The sequence below is a fragment of the Pinus tabuliformis genome, chromosome 2_2 (assembly GCF_031772625.1).
Source record: "Pinus tabuliformis cultivar Carrire ecotype Pingquan chromosome 2_2, CPIR1, whole genome shotgun sequence".
Classification (NCBI taxonomy): domain Eukaryota; kingdom Viridiplantae; phylum Streptophyta; class Pinopsida; order Pinales; family Pinaceae; genus Pinus; species Pinus tabuliformis.
Window position 1 is genome coordinate 386,576,056 of NC_142300.1, and position 12,316 is coordinate 386,588,371.

Genomic DNA, 12,316 nt, shown 5'->3' on the forward strand with positions numbered 1-12,316 from the left:
TTTTGAATTTCTACTACCTTCTTTTCCTCATGGCTCAACCAACAAGCCATAGCCATGAGTTGTAGGTCTCCTAATGCAGCGTTTGGATCCCATAGATTCATGTTAGGAAGCACCGGTTGTGTAAATAGAATTTTGCTAACTTGGCCTTATCTTCAGTTGGGCTACTATCACATAAATGCATAAACTAATTATAATTCTGGAATAGGATTGTGCCCCTTTGGGCCAATGTTTAAATTTGGAATTGAAGCTATTGGTCTTTAAAATACAATGCATAGGATCTAGCAAGTTTTCTACATTGTAAGGCTTCTATGGCCCAGTTGGCCATGCTGGCCATTTGGGCTGATTTTTCCTACAACTGTTGTTTTAAAATCTGCACTTCATTTGCTGCCTGAGACTCTTTTTCTTGCAACAATTTCACTAGCATTTCAACATCAGCTTGTGGCTCTCCCTCTTGCTGTTGTTTCTCTGTTGCTTCATTGTCTATTAAGGGACCTTCATGCTATTGTTGCCCTCCCAAGATTGACAACCTATCTCCCTTATGAATTTCCTGTTGCTGTAACTGCTTTTTCAGCAGTTCATTTTCTTCCTATAGCTGGGCTCTTTTACTACTTTCTATGTGCCTTACCATGGCAAACTCTCCTCTTAATTCCTTTAGCTTGTCCTCCATGTGCCTTATGTCTTCAACTCCTTTAGATTTAGCAATTTTCATCCATGTGTGGTTTCTGACCCTTTATTTTTCTAATCCAAATAATAGAGGCACATCGAATTTCTATGGGATGATCTTCCCACCCTCTAGCACATTGTAATAGGAGCCTAAATTAGGCTGAGGGCTTGGTTCAAGTATTTATTTGTCCTTGCCTTCCCCTTGTGACTTTTCTGCTGCCTTCTCTTCCAATTTTTCAGTTTCTTTCAGCTTGGCTAGTGTTTCCTATAGAGATGTTTCAACTTCTTGTAGAACTACTTTTGAGTCCATCGACTTGATTCTTTCCTTCCAGGTGGATATTTTAGGACTTCCTCTCTCATAGGTGATAGAGATCTTGGAGGGAGATTCTACCTTATTTTTAGTGGGTGTATCCTCAATGAAAATTGGTTCCTTTGATGGTGGTTGGGGTTTCCCTACTTTGATCCTAGTGCTTCTTCTAGCTTTAAAATACATAGAGGTTTGTCGTTTTCTTTTTCCTTTTTTTTGCTGGTGTGCTTAGTGAAGTAAGCACAACTGCTGCCTCCCTTGCCAATGTTTCACGAGATGTTTCTTTCTGTTGTTCTTTTCCTTCATTTCTTGTAGGCTTTCCTATGTTTACTGTTTCTGCTTGTGCCTCTACTATCTTTGGTGGTGTCTTCTCTTTTTCTTGTTGGGTTCCCGCCTTCGTTGTGGCAGTCTTCTTTTGGGCTTTCTTGGCCTTTGTTCTTCTCATCTTTTGTCCCTTTTCTCTTCTTTGTTTTTGAGGTTGTCTTCTTTTCTTCCTTAGACTCAGTAGTAGTTTTGTCAAATTTCTCCTCTTCTTCCTATTTATCCTCTGTTTGAATGTCTGGTGCTTCCTCATTACTATTATTCTCAAGTTCTTCAGTTTGCTCCTCCTCTTCACTACTGGATTGGCTAATGTCCTCGGTCAAAGTTTTGATGTCATCATCCCTGGACATATTTCTAAAAATTTCCAAAGCTATGGGGATAGTATATATGTTTAAGGCATCTTCTACCAACAGTATGATGAGCCCATGGTGAGTTAGCTGGTCTGGGACCCCTGCATTTAGCTTCGTGCCACATTCTATCAAAGGCTAGAGGAGAAAATATGGGAGACTCAGTTTTCTGGCTCGAGGTAGGTCCATCCCATATCTCAATTCATGCAACAACCTGAAGTGATAACCATAAATTATGTTGAACCTCCCTTCACATGTGATATACTTCATTATTTGGTAGCTAAGTTCACTCCATAGAGGAGGCAAGCTTGTCCTTCTGACCCCATTTTTATCCTCTACAGAATGCTCCTCAGGCTGAAAAATGTCTTCTTAGCAACCTGTCCCAATGATTTCTCCTCCTTGCTCCAAGGGAGCCCAAGTGGAAGACTTGTGATTCTATTGATGAAATTAGGTGTAAGCTCTAGGGTCAGACCCCTAAAACTGACTGTAGCATGTGTTTTTGAATGGGGTCTTAGGGACATCGAAATTTCTTCAGTCACCTCCTCATCATATCCCTAAATTATTTCAAAGAAGGGTATCCAATTCGCCCTGGTGAAGAGGGCCACCACCTCACGGTGCTCATGCAATTTGCTAGAGTTCAAAGGTTCTTCTCTCATGAATCCTCCTGGCATGGTGTTGAGTCCTTTTTTTTAACAAATGCTAAGGTGAGAAAGCAGGGAAAACTGAAAATAGAGGGATAGCTAAATTTTTGTCTTTTTCTAAAACCGAATAAGGAATTTCCCATGTGCTTCTCCTTACAACATCGAATTGCAATATTTCCCCTGTTTTAAATTGCTTTTATCCTGAATTTACCTCTCTGCTTTTGAAAGGATTTTTTTTTTACAGAACAGAGGATAAATACACAAGTTCTTCTCAGAGAGTAGACATATATGCAAATTCATTTTTTTCACATAGGCTGGTTTCTACGGTTGCATGTATTTTCTTTACAGTAGAATTTGAGAAAGAAGGAGAGATATTTCGAATGCAGAGAAGAAAACAAAGAACTGTGTAGAACTCAGGGAAAATATGCAGGCAGACTTTTAAGCTTCACTCTCCTTTCTTCAATCCACTGCTGTGTTTTTAATCCACCACCTTATTCAAATAAGTCATATGCAGAGAGGTTTCCTGAGCCTACCTCGTTTCAAACTCGAATTTTGACAAGAATCCTGAGTTTTCCTTCTCCAGAGCTGTTCTCTGCCTTTCCTATAGAAAACTTCTGGCTCCTGTAGAATGTAGCAGTGCTCCTGTAGAGCCCGATAGGTGGGAGGGTTTTAAAAAAATAAGTAGAAAATTGGTAGAGGACGACTGGTTTGCTGCTCTGGAAGTGGTAGGTGAGTAGTGCAGTCAAGAACATCATGAATGATGAATGAAACAAAGGGTGGTGAAGGCTTCGACTGCGCTATCCTTTAACTGTTAGCATAATTCGTGGTGAGGAGATGAGGTGGCCGGATGGGTACGTTATCCCCATCCGGATAGTTGGTCCTATGTCATGATCATAATGGTTCTGCACGCCACCTAACCACCATCACCTCCCTTACTCCCATTATACGCTACCACCACTAGCAGTCTTGAATGTTTTTTCCCGAATTGAATTCCATGAGGGTGTGTAACTGAATGAGGACAGGCCACCGATTCAATTCAATCGTGACCATTCCCACAGTTCATGCAGTTTTGAAATATTATTTATGCAATTGAAGAATAGGTTTAGGCACTTACTTGCTCAGTCGTTGTTTTGTTATGCATATTTCGGACATTGGCACTCCATTTCTTCGTTTTTGTTGTTGCTTGCACTTTGCATGCTCAGCCTCAAGCTTTTGTTGATGATCTCATGTTCAAACATTGCTCCTTGCATGTTTCATCTGTCCTATTGCGCTGACCCTATCTCTGGAGTATGTTTTTCAAAGGGATCAGCTGCTACAGGAATCCTGTAGCATTTCCTGTAGCTGCTTCTCCTTTTGAAATTCAAGCTAATATTTGAGTAGGGCTACAACTATTGAAGAAGGTCTCAACTAAAAAGAAATCACAGCTAGAAGGTATCAGGTAGGAATGAGTAAAAATGCTGCTACTTTTATTTATCATCATTTTTTTGGTTTGCAGAATGAAGGAAAGAGAATTTCTATGTGTGGCTGTGCAGGGACACAAAAAAAAAGAGTGAAATGTAGGTGTACAAGGATGGAATGGTGAAATAAGGAGATGGATGGTGGCAGGGAGGTTCACAGGTCTCATAGACAAATTTCCAACCCTCAGGACCTTCTCTAAGATTGATTTTGGCCTTTCTGTAGTTTCTACAGGATCCTCCTGTAGAATACATAGAGTTTCCTGTGGGATGCAAAATTTCAGAACAAATGAGACCAAAACTTGGGAAAGGATAACGGTAATGGGGGGATGGATTGTAAAGGTTGCATGTAGCATGGCCATGTCTTTTTTCCTCTTTGTGTGACCCTCCTAAAACCTGCAATGATCTTCCTGTGACCTGCACTTTATTCAAAACAATTTAGGTTTTTCTTTTTTTTTTTCTTTTTTTTTTTTAGTTTGAGACAACGGGGGCGCCTCCAGGAGGTTTTCACCCTCACTGCCTGCCCTGGGTGCCTCCAAGAGGTTTTCACCCATGGATCTTTTATTCCATTTTTCTTTTTTCTCTTTTTTCTGTTTTTTTCTTTTTTTCTATTTTTTTCTTCTTTCTTTTTTTTTCCTTTTTTCCTTTTTTCTTTTTGCTCAGGGTATAGGTGGAGTGGAGACAGGGACCTACTCCACTACCAACACTGATTTACCCAGAGTCTCAATGATCTCCTGCTTGGAAAGGGGCTTCCTGTAGATCTTCAATCTATGCCCATTGACGTGCATGGGGATGGCTTCTTCATCAATGGTCCGGATAAGGACTGAACCATTGTCATTGCATGCTTCTATTGTATATGGTACCAGCCATCTTGTCCTCAACTTGCCCTTGAAATATTTGTATCTTGAATCATACAGCAGCGCCCAGTCTCTCGTCTGAAATTGTTTCTCTTTGAGGTGTCGGTTATGCCATATCTTTCTTTGAAGTTGTACTACCTCTGAGTGGAGGAGGGCCTGCATTCTTTGTTCATCTAATCCATTTAGCTGAGGCAATCTTTCCTGTTGTGCATGGCTGAGATCTAGGTCCAATTGAGCTGCCATCCTCAATGTGTTATATACAAGTTCTATGGATAACAAAGTCTTCTTCCCATAGACCAACTCACAAGTTGTGAAACCTATGATGGTTTTCCAAGTAGCGTTATAGGCCCAGGTGGCCTCAACCAATCGGTCTGCCCAATCTTTTCTGTTGTTGCTCACTACCTTAGTCAAAATCCCTTCCAAAGCTTTGTTAGTGACTTCCACCTGTCCATTCTTTTGCGGATGATAAGGGGTGGAAGTTCTGTGATTAATCTTGTGATGTGTGAGAAAGTCTTCAATCAGATTGGAGGTAAACTGACTTCCTTGATTTGTGGCTAATTCTCCTGGGTAGCCAAACTTGTAGAAGATATTTTCCCTAAAAAACTTAGCTACTTTTTCTTTTGTTGTTGCCTTGATTGCCTTTGTTTATGCCCACTTTGTCAGGTAATCTGTGCACACAATGATGTAAGACCTCTGTTTTGAAGGAGGATTGATAGGACCCTCAAATTCCATGCCCCACTTCTCAAATGGCTCGAAATTCACTTGAGGTTGCAAGGGCATCTCATCCTTTGGAGTAGGTTTCCCCATCCTTTGACATCAGTCACATTGGATGATGTATCTCCTAACATCTTGATGAAGAGTGAGCCAATAGTAACTTACCTGTAGTATTTTGAAGGTAGTTCTCTTTGCTGCAAAGTGGCCCCCACAGGGCCCATCATGAAAGGTTAGCAGGATTTAGAAAACTTCGTCCTCCCTGACACATTGCCCCAAAATCTGATCTGGGCCATGTTTAAAAAGATTGCCCCCAATCAAAGTGAATGGGGCACTTTTCCTCATGATCTTGATCTTCTCTTTTGAGGACAGGTGTGGCGAAAACTGTGTTGAAACCAAATAATTTGCTATATCAGCAAACCATGGAGAGAGTACTGAAATAGAAAATAGGTGTTCATCTGGCATTTGATCATCCACCATTTCTTCTTCACCTTCAGGCAGATCTAGTTTAGACAAAAAATAAGCAACAACATTTTCCTTACTTGGCTTATCAAGAATGATCAAATAAAATTGCTAAAATAAAAGTAACCATCTAATGATATGAGCATTTACATAAGTTTTATTCATTAAATACCTAATTGAAACATGATCAGTATGTACAAATATTTCATAGCCAGTGATTTAATGTCTAAACTTGTTTAGGGAATGGACTATAGCTAGGAGCTCTTTTTTAGTTACACTGTAGTTTAATTCTGCCTTGGACAGGTTTTTACTGAAAAAATACATGGCATATGGTTGCTTCTCTTCAATTTGTCCTAAGGATGCTCCTATAGCTTTGTTTGAGGCATCAATGTGAATTTGGAAAGGTAAGGCCCAGTTTGGACCTCTCAAGATTGGGGCAGTTATCAACTTACCTTTCAAAGCATCTAGAGCCTCTTGACAGTTGTCAGTCCATATGAACTCAACAACTTTTCCCAAAAGACCAAACAATGGAGAGGCTAGATTACTAAAATCTTTAATGAATCTTCTATAACACCCTACTAAGCCTAGAAAACTCCAAACATCTCTTACCTTTTGAGGAGGTGGGACCCTTTGGATGATAGCAATCTTGTTGGGATCCACCTGTAATCCTTGCTAAGAAATTGTATGACCTAGCACGGTCCCTTCAATCATTAGTAATTCACACTTATCAAGACTGAGGGATAGGTTCATTTCAATACACTTGGCTAAAAATTTCATCAGGTTAGTCAAAGCTTCTTAGAAGTTATAACCATAAGGGGTAAATTCATCCATATAGATTTCCACTAAATCATGAACCAGCTCAGCAAATATGTTCAGTACTGCTCTCTAGAAAGTGGCAGGAGCATTGCACAACCCAAAGGGAAGGACCTAGTAGGCAAAGGTACCCCATGGACAAGTGAAAGTGGTCTTACCTTGGTCTTCTTGGCTAATTTGAATCTGTTTGTACCCACTGAACCTGTCTAGGAAGGAAAAGAACTTCCTCCCTTTCAGGCCATCTAACACACGATCTATAAACTTAGGCCAGGAAATGGTCCTCCTTGGTGGCTTTGTTAAGTTCCTGATAATATATACACATTCTCCACTTCTCATTTTTCTTTGGCACAACCACCAAAGGAGAAACCCATTCGCTATCAGAGACGGGGTAGATGAATCCTGCATCTGCAACTTTTGTAGTTCTTATTTGACAATGTCCTTAAAGGCTGGATTCATCCTCCTTTGAGGCTGTCTGACTGGTTTACAATCTTCTTTAATGTAAATGTGATGAGTATAGATTGAAGGGTGGACTCCCTTCATCTCCTTATAGCTCCAAGCAAAAGCATCCAAATGGTTGTTCAATAAGTTACACAACTCTTTCTCCTGAGAGGTGGATAGGGATGAGTTTATCTTCAAGGTTCTTTTTGGGCCAAATTCCACATTCTTAACTCGGAGAGAGGTCAGATAAGCCACACAGAGATCAACTAAAGCATTGGCTTGGGTTTCTTCCACCAACTCTTCTAATGGCAACACGCTGGGGGGTGGATTTTGAATCAAATTCTCAATAAGATCATCCTCGATTTGAGGACCCCCGTTGGTGGCTTCCACTGTGCACAATGGTGCAGAGTAGACTTCATCCTCATCTTACTCCTCCAACCAGAGAGGTAAGTCATGTTATAGGAGAGGTTGGGCAGGACGATATAGGACTAGCTGTTTGGACATATGCCCATTCTTGATGGTCATGCTCCCAACTGAGAAACTGATGTAAGCATGTGCAATAGCTGACCAAGGCCTTCCCAGGATGAGAGGATACCCAGTGAGCTTTACCTTTGGCTGAAGAACCAAGAAGTCAATAGGGTACTCCCAGGAATCAATGGAGACCATGACATCATCCACAATCCCCTCAGGAGTCATAGTGCAGCGGTCTGCCAACTGCAGTACTGTTGAGGTATTTCTTAGGGAACCCTGGAGGTTGAGTTTGAGTATAGTGTCCCTAGTCATTACGTTACTGGCAGCCCCTAGATCAATCAAGGTGTGGGGGATTATGATTCCATTGATGGGGACATCGACTACAGGACTCCCAGGGTCCAGATATTTTGGACAGATTACATGTCCCAACATCAGGTCAGATAGTTGTCCTATGACATTCATAGTTGGGGCATCTCTCTTACGCCTGCCTAGGTGCCTGAAACACTTCACTTTGATCAACTTGTTATAGATTGGTACATCTTTTATGGCCTGGAGAAGTGGTATTTTTACACATAACTTTTTTAGTTCTCCCAGAAGTTCAGTTTCTTCTGGGGTCAGTTGTGTGGTTCCAATTAGTCTCTCAGGAATGGGTGGAATGGCTTTTGGTTCACTTTCTTGCTTCTCTTCCTCATCCTCCTTAGGAGGAGGTTGGCTATCAGGGAGGACCTTCCCAGATCGTAGGTTGATCTCCTGAATCTCTACAACATAGGTAGGGCATGTTGTTTCTCCAATATATACCTGCTCGACCTGTCCGTTATTGGTGTTCGGGTTTGGCTGAGCTGGTATTTGGGGTTGTCTTGGAGGAGCAGGAGGTAATGGTTGTGGTTGAACAGGCCGGGGAGGCAAAAGAGTGGGAGGGGAGTTGTATTGGGGCTTCCACCCTTGATGAGGTGCATTCCACTGAGGTTGTGGCTGAGCGTGAGAATGAAATGAATGAGCAACTTGTTGAGTATGGTATTGAGATGGATAAAACCAAGGAGGGGGTGTGGACGAGGAAGGATGAGAAGGGGGACCCCAAGAAGGCATGGAAGTGGTTTGATTGGGGTTGTAATAGGTCTAGGATGTCCCTTGCATTCCTTGCTGGTAAGGTCTGTGTCCATGTGGCCTCCTTTGGTTCATGAAGTAGAGTGGTTCAGTGGCTCCATCAGCCCCTTCGTACATAGCTTTAAATATAGGTAAGGAAGGGCACTGATTTGCAGGATGGTCTTCTTCACAGATAAAACACACTTCTATAGAGTGCAATGGACATTCCTTCCTAGGATGCTTTCTAGTGCACCTTGGACAAAAGATGGCCAAATCCCTCTCGGCTTCCTCTTTCTTCTTTTGGATTCACAAGGTATCCATTTGCATGGTGATAGTGTGTCTCATCTCACTTTTGAAATCTTCAATCTGATTTGCAAATTCGTTTTTAAGGAATGAACTAGATAAGGGGGTACTGGCTAAAAGTTGACTTCCCCTACCTCTTTTTCTGGCTACCCTAGAATGGTTTCTAAACACAGTCTTTATGTCATCATAAAGTAGCTGGTAGATGTCTCCCCTAGCCAAGAAATGGATGGTATCTAGAAGGTATTCAGGGACTTCTCTGAGCAGAACCAACTTTAGAGATTCGGGGTCAAGTGCGCACCTGACCCTTCTATAATTGAGTTGAAACCTCTCTTCATAGCCTTCTAAAGATTCATCACTTCCCATTGTCATTCAAAAGATTTCCTCCTTTGTATCCTTTGACCTAAAGTAGTCCCAATATTTGTTGTTAAAGGCTTGCTACATCCGAGCCCAAGTTGTGATACTGTTTCTAGGTAACCCTATGAACCAGCGTAGTGCTGCATCCTTGAGGGTAGAGGGAAATAGTTTCAACTTTTTCTTATTTTTTGCATAGTCATATGTTTGACAAAGGACATCAAACTCAAACAAGAAGGTATCAGGGTCGTCAATAGTCAATCCATGGAAGTGAGGTAAGGCTAAGGGACTTATGTTTTTCATCTTTGTGTCCTCATTGGTCTCTCGGATGGGAAAGGAACCTTCTATTCTCTCCCCATTTCCTTTACCATTTCTGTTTTCAACCATGGTCTCGGGAGGAATGGTTTCTTGCTCTTCTTCTGTTATAAGATCTTCGTATATCTCTGGAGGTTCACCTATAGGTTCTTCTGGATCACTGCCATCAAAGAAGAGAGAACAGTGACTTAGTCATGTGGTGGGGGAGTTGGGTAGGATTTTTTCTGAATTGTCTCTATTCCTACGAGACATGAAAGGAAATCCTTTTTTCTTTTTTCTGCTTGTACCTGTAAAAATTGAAATGGATTCAACAACAAATTTCAACTAACTAAAATCTATTTTGCTGAAACGAAATTGCAGAATTGAAATGAAAGCAGGAAATGTCTAATCTACACTTGCTGAAATGAAATTGCGGAACTGAAATGAAAGTAGGAAATGTCTAATCTACACTTGCTGAAATGAAATTGTGGAATTGGAATGAAAGCAGGAAATGTCTAATCTACACTTGTTGAAATGAAATTGTGGAATTGAAATGAAACAACTACTCTACTCTTGCTGAAATACTACTTAGTAGAAAGTTGCAGTAGAAAGTTGAAGAAAAGCAGTAATCACAAAATACTCTGACGTTTCCTCTGCAACGAAACCAAAAAGACGGTGAGCTCTAGTATTGTAGCAATGATGCTGCAACTCCTGGGACTCCCTACTTTACTTTTATCAACCCGGTAGTTCAGAACAAACTTGGAAGTGACGGTGCTATATCCACAAGTACTAGCTCTTACTGCAGGCTGTCACTTGATCAGCTGGCACAAGTCCACTAGGAGTTTAAGCCAACTTCTATGAGTTCTCAGAAGAAGCTTTTAACTATGATGGATGAAAGGTAACTCAAAATAGGCTAGTCTACTTGTAGAAAGAAGATGAAAGCTGAAAGGAAACACAAACCCTAACAAACCCTAGTTTTACCCACTAACCCTACTTTTGCAAGAAAAGAGATGGAAAATACTGAAATGGATGCCAGTGACTATTGAAAAGGTGAAATGCATGTATTCAAGCTACTTCTGAAGGAAAATATGGAAAAATCATCTTTTTGTACTTTTGAGCAATTTTATGCAAAGTTATTATGCTTGTGTTTTAACTATTTGTGGCTAGTGGCGAAGGGAGATGGAGTTGGTTTTTGCAAGAGGTTGGGAAGGTGTGGAGAGGAACTAAGGAGTCATTGATACCCTTCTAGGGATTTCCACTGCGACCAGACTTCGAAAAATCACTCGCATGAACTTCTATAGGAGGCTGCAGGGGATCTACAGAAAGTTCTACAGGAGGTTCTAGAGGAAGAGGCCGAAAGTGGTTTTTGGAGGCTTGAAGGTGGAAAAACGGTGGGAAAGGGGAAATGAAGGTTGGATAGAGATTTTAAGGGGTCTAGGACCTTGCAAATGAAGAGCAGGAGTGAAGGAGATGGTTGGATTTGTTCAAAAGTCAAGGAAGCAATTTTGCACAAGAACATAGAAATTAGGGCAGTTTGGGAAAGTATGGCGAATGAATGCAGGAAATCTTGAGAGATGGACTAGAGTAGGTTTTGTGCTGGAAGAATGATAATCTAGGGTGTTCTACAAGAGAGCTGCACACTACTTTTCAAAACTGTCCCAGGCAAGAACTAAAAAAAATAGAGTTTTACCTATTTTAACCTAATTCTGACCTAAAAAGTAGAAAAGTGCTAAACAAAACTTTATGGACAGGAAGTTATGAAAGAAAGCCCTAGAAACTGAGCAAAAATAGATCTAAGCATGTAAATACAACTGATATTAGCTTCTCCAACTTGAAATCTTCACACTAGCAATTGCATTGGAAAGCAAAAACAGTGTTTTGGTGGCAGCAAGAGTGCCTTGGTCTCAATTTATGGTCCCAAGGGTGGAGAAATGAGATCAAGGCCTGCTTGGTAGCATTTTTGTGGATCTTTTCCTATTATGAGATTATCTAATCAACCTGAAACAAGAACAACTATTTTAATCATCAAAAACAACCTAAGTAACAAAGCAAGATTTATCCTAAATAACATAAATTATCTCATGAATTTAAGAAAAACACATATAAATACACAAAGGAGGTGCTGGGCACTTGGGTTGGGACCATCCCCAATAGCTACATCCCCCTGCGAAAGTCAGTGCTGGTTCAAATCTGGATTCATCTTCATTGATAAAAAAATTATAGTTACATCACAAAACTGTCTACAAAAAGAGCTCGAAAATGAGCTGAGTACAAGGTTGCACTAAAGTGTGAAAATAGACTATCAAATGGCTAACCTACTAAGGATTGAAGCCTTCTTATTTAACAAGTGAGGACTCCAAACAATCCTCCTAAAATTTACGAACTCGGTTGCCTAAAACTGCAGATAACAACCACTTCACTAGACCTACTCGGCTGCCCCTTGAAATCATCTTTTGTGGGCTACCGAATTCTGAGCTGGTTATGGAGAACTCGAGGAAGGGGTCATTTAATGTAGGAGACACCCCTCCTATAAGTCCTCAACCTTGTTTCTTCAAGTTTGGCTGCCAATTTGCTCATAAATGCCTGGTCTTGGTCCAAAAATGTCCAAAAATCTGCAATAAACACTCATTAGGCTTTGTGGTAAAGTGACTATCCCCATTCACTCAATTAACATAAATATATTCAAAAGAATGCACAAAACTATGGAGAATGGTGGATTAAATGATATAATAGGCAGAATGAGCCCATATAGTTACCCATTTCTAGGGCTCATCACAAAGTTGTAAATAAAAATCATTTT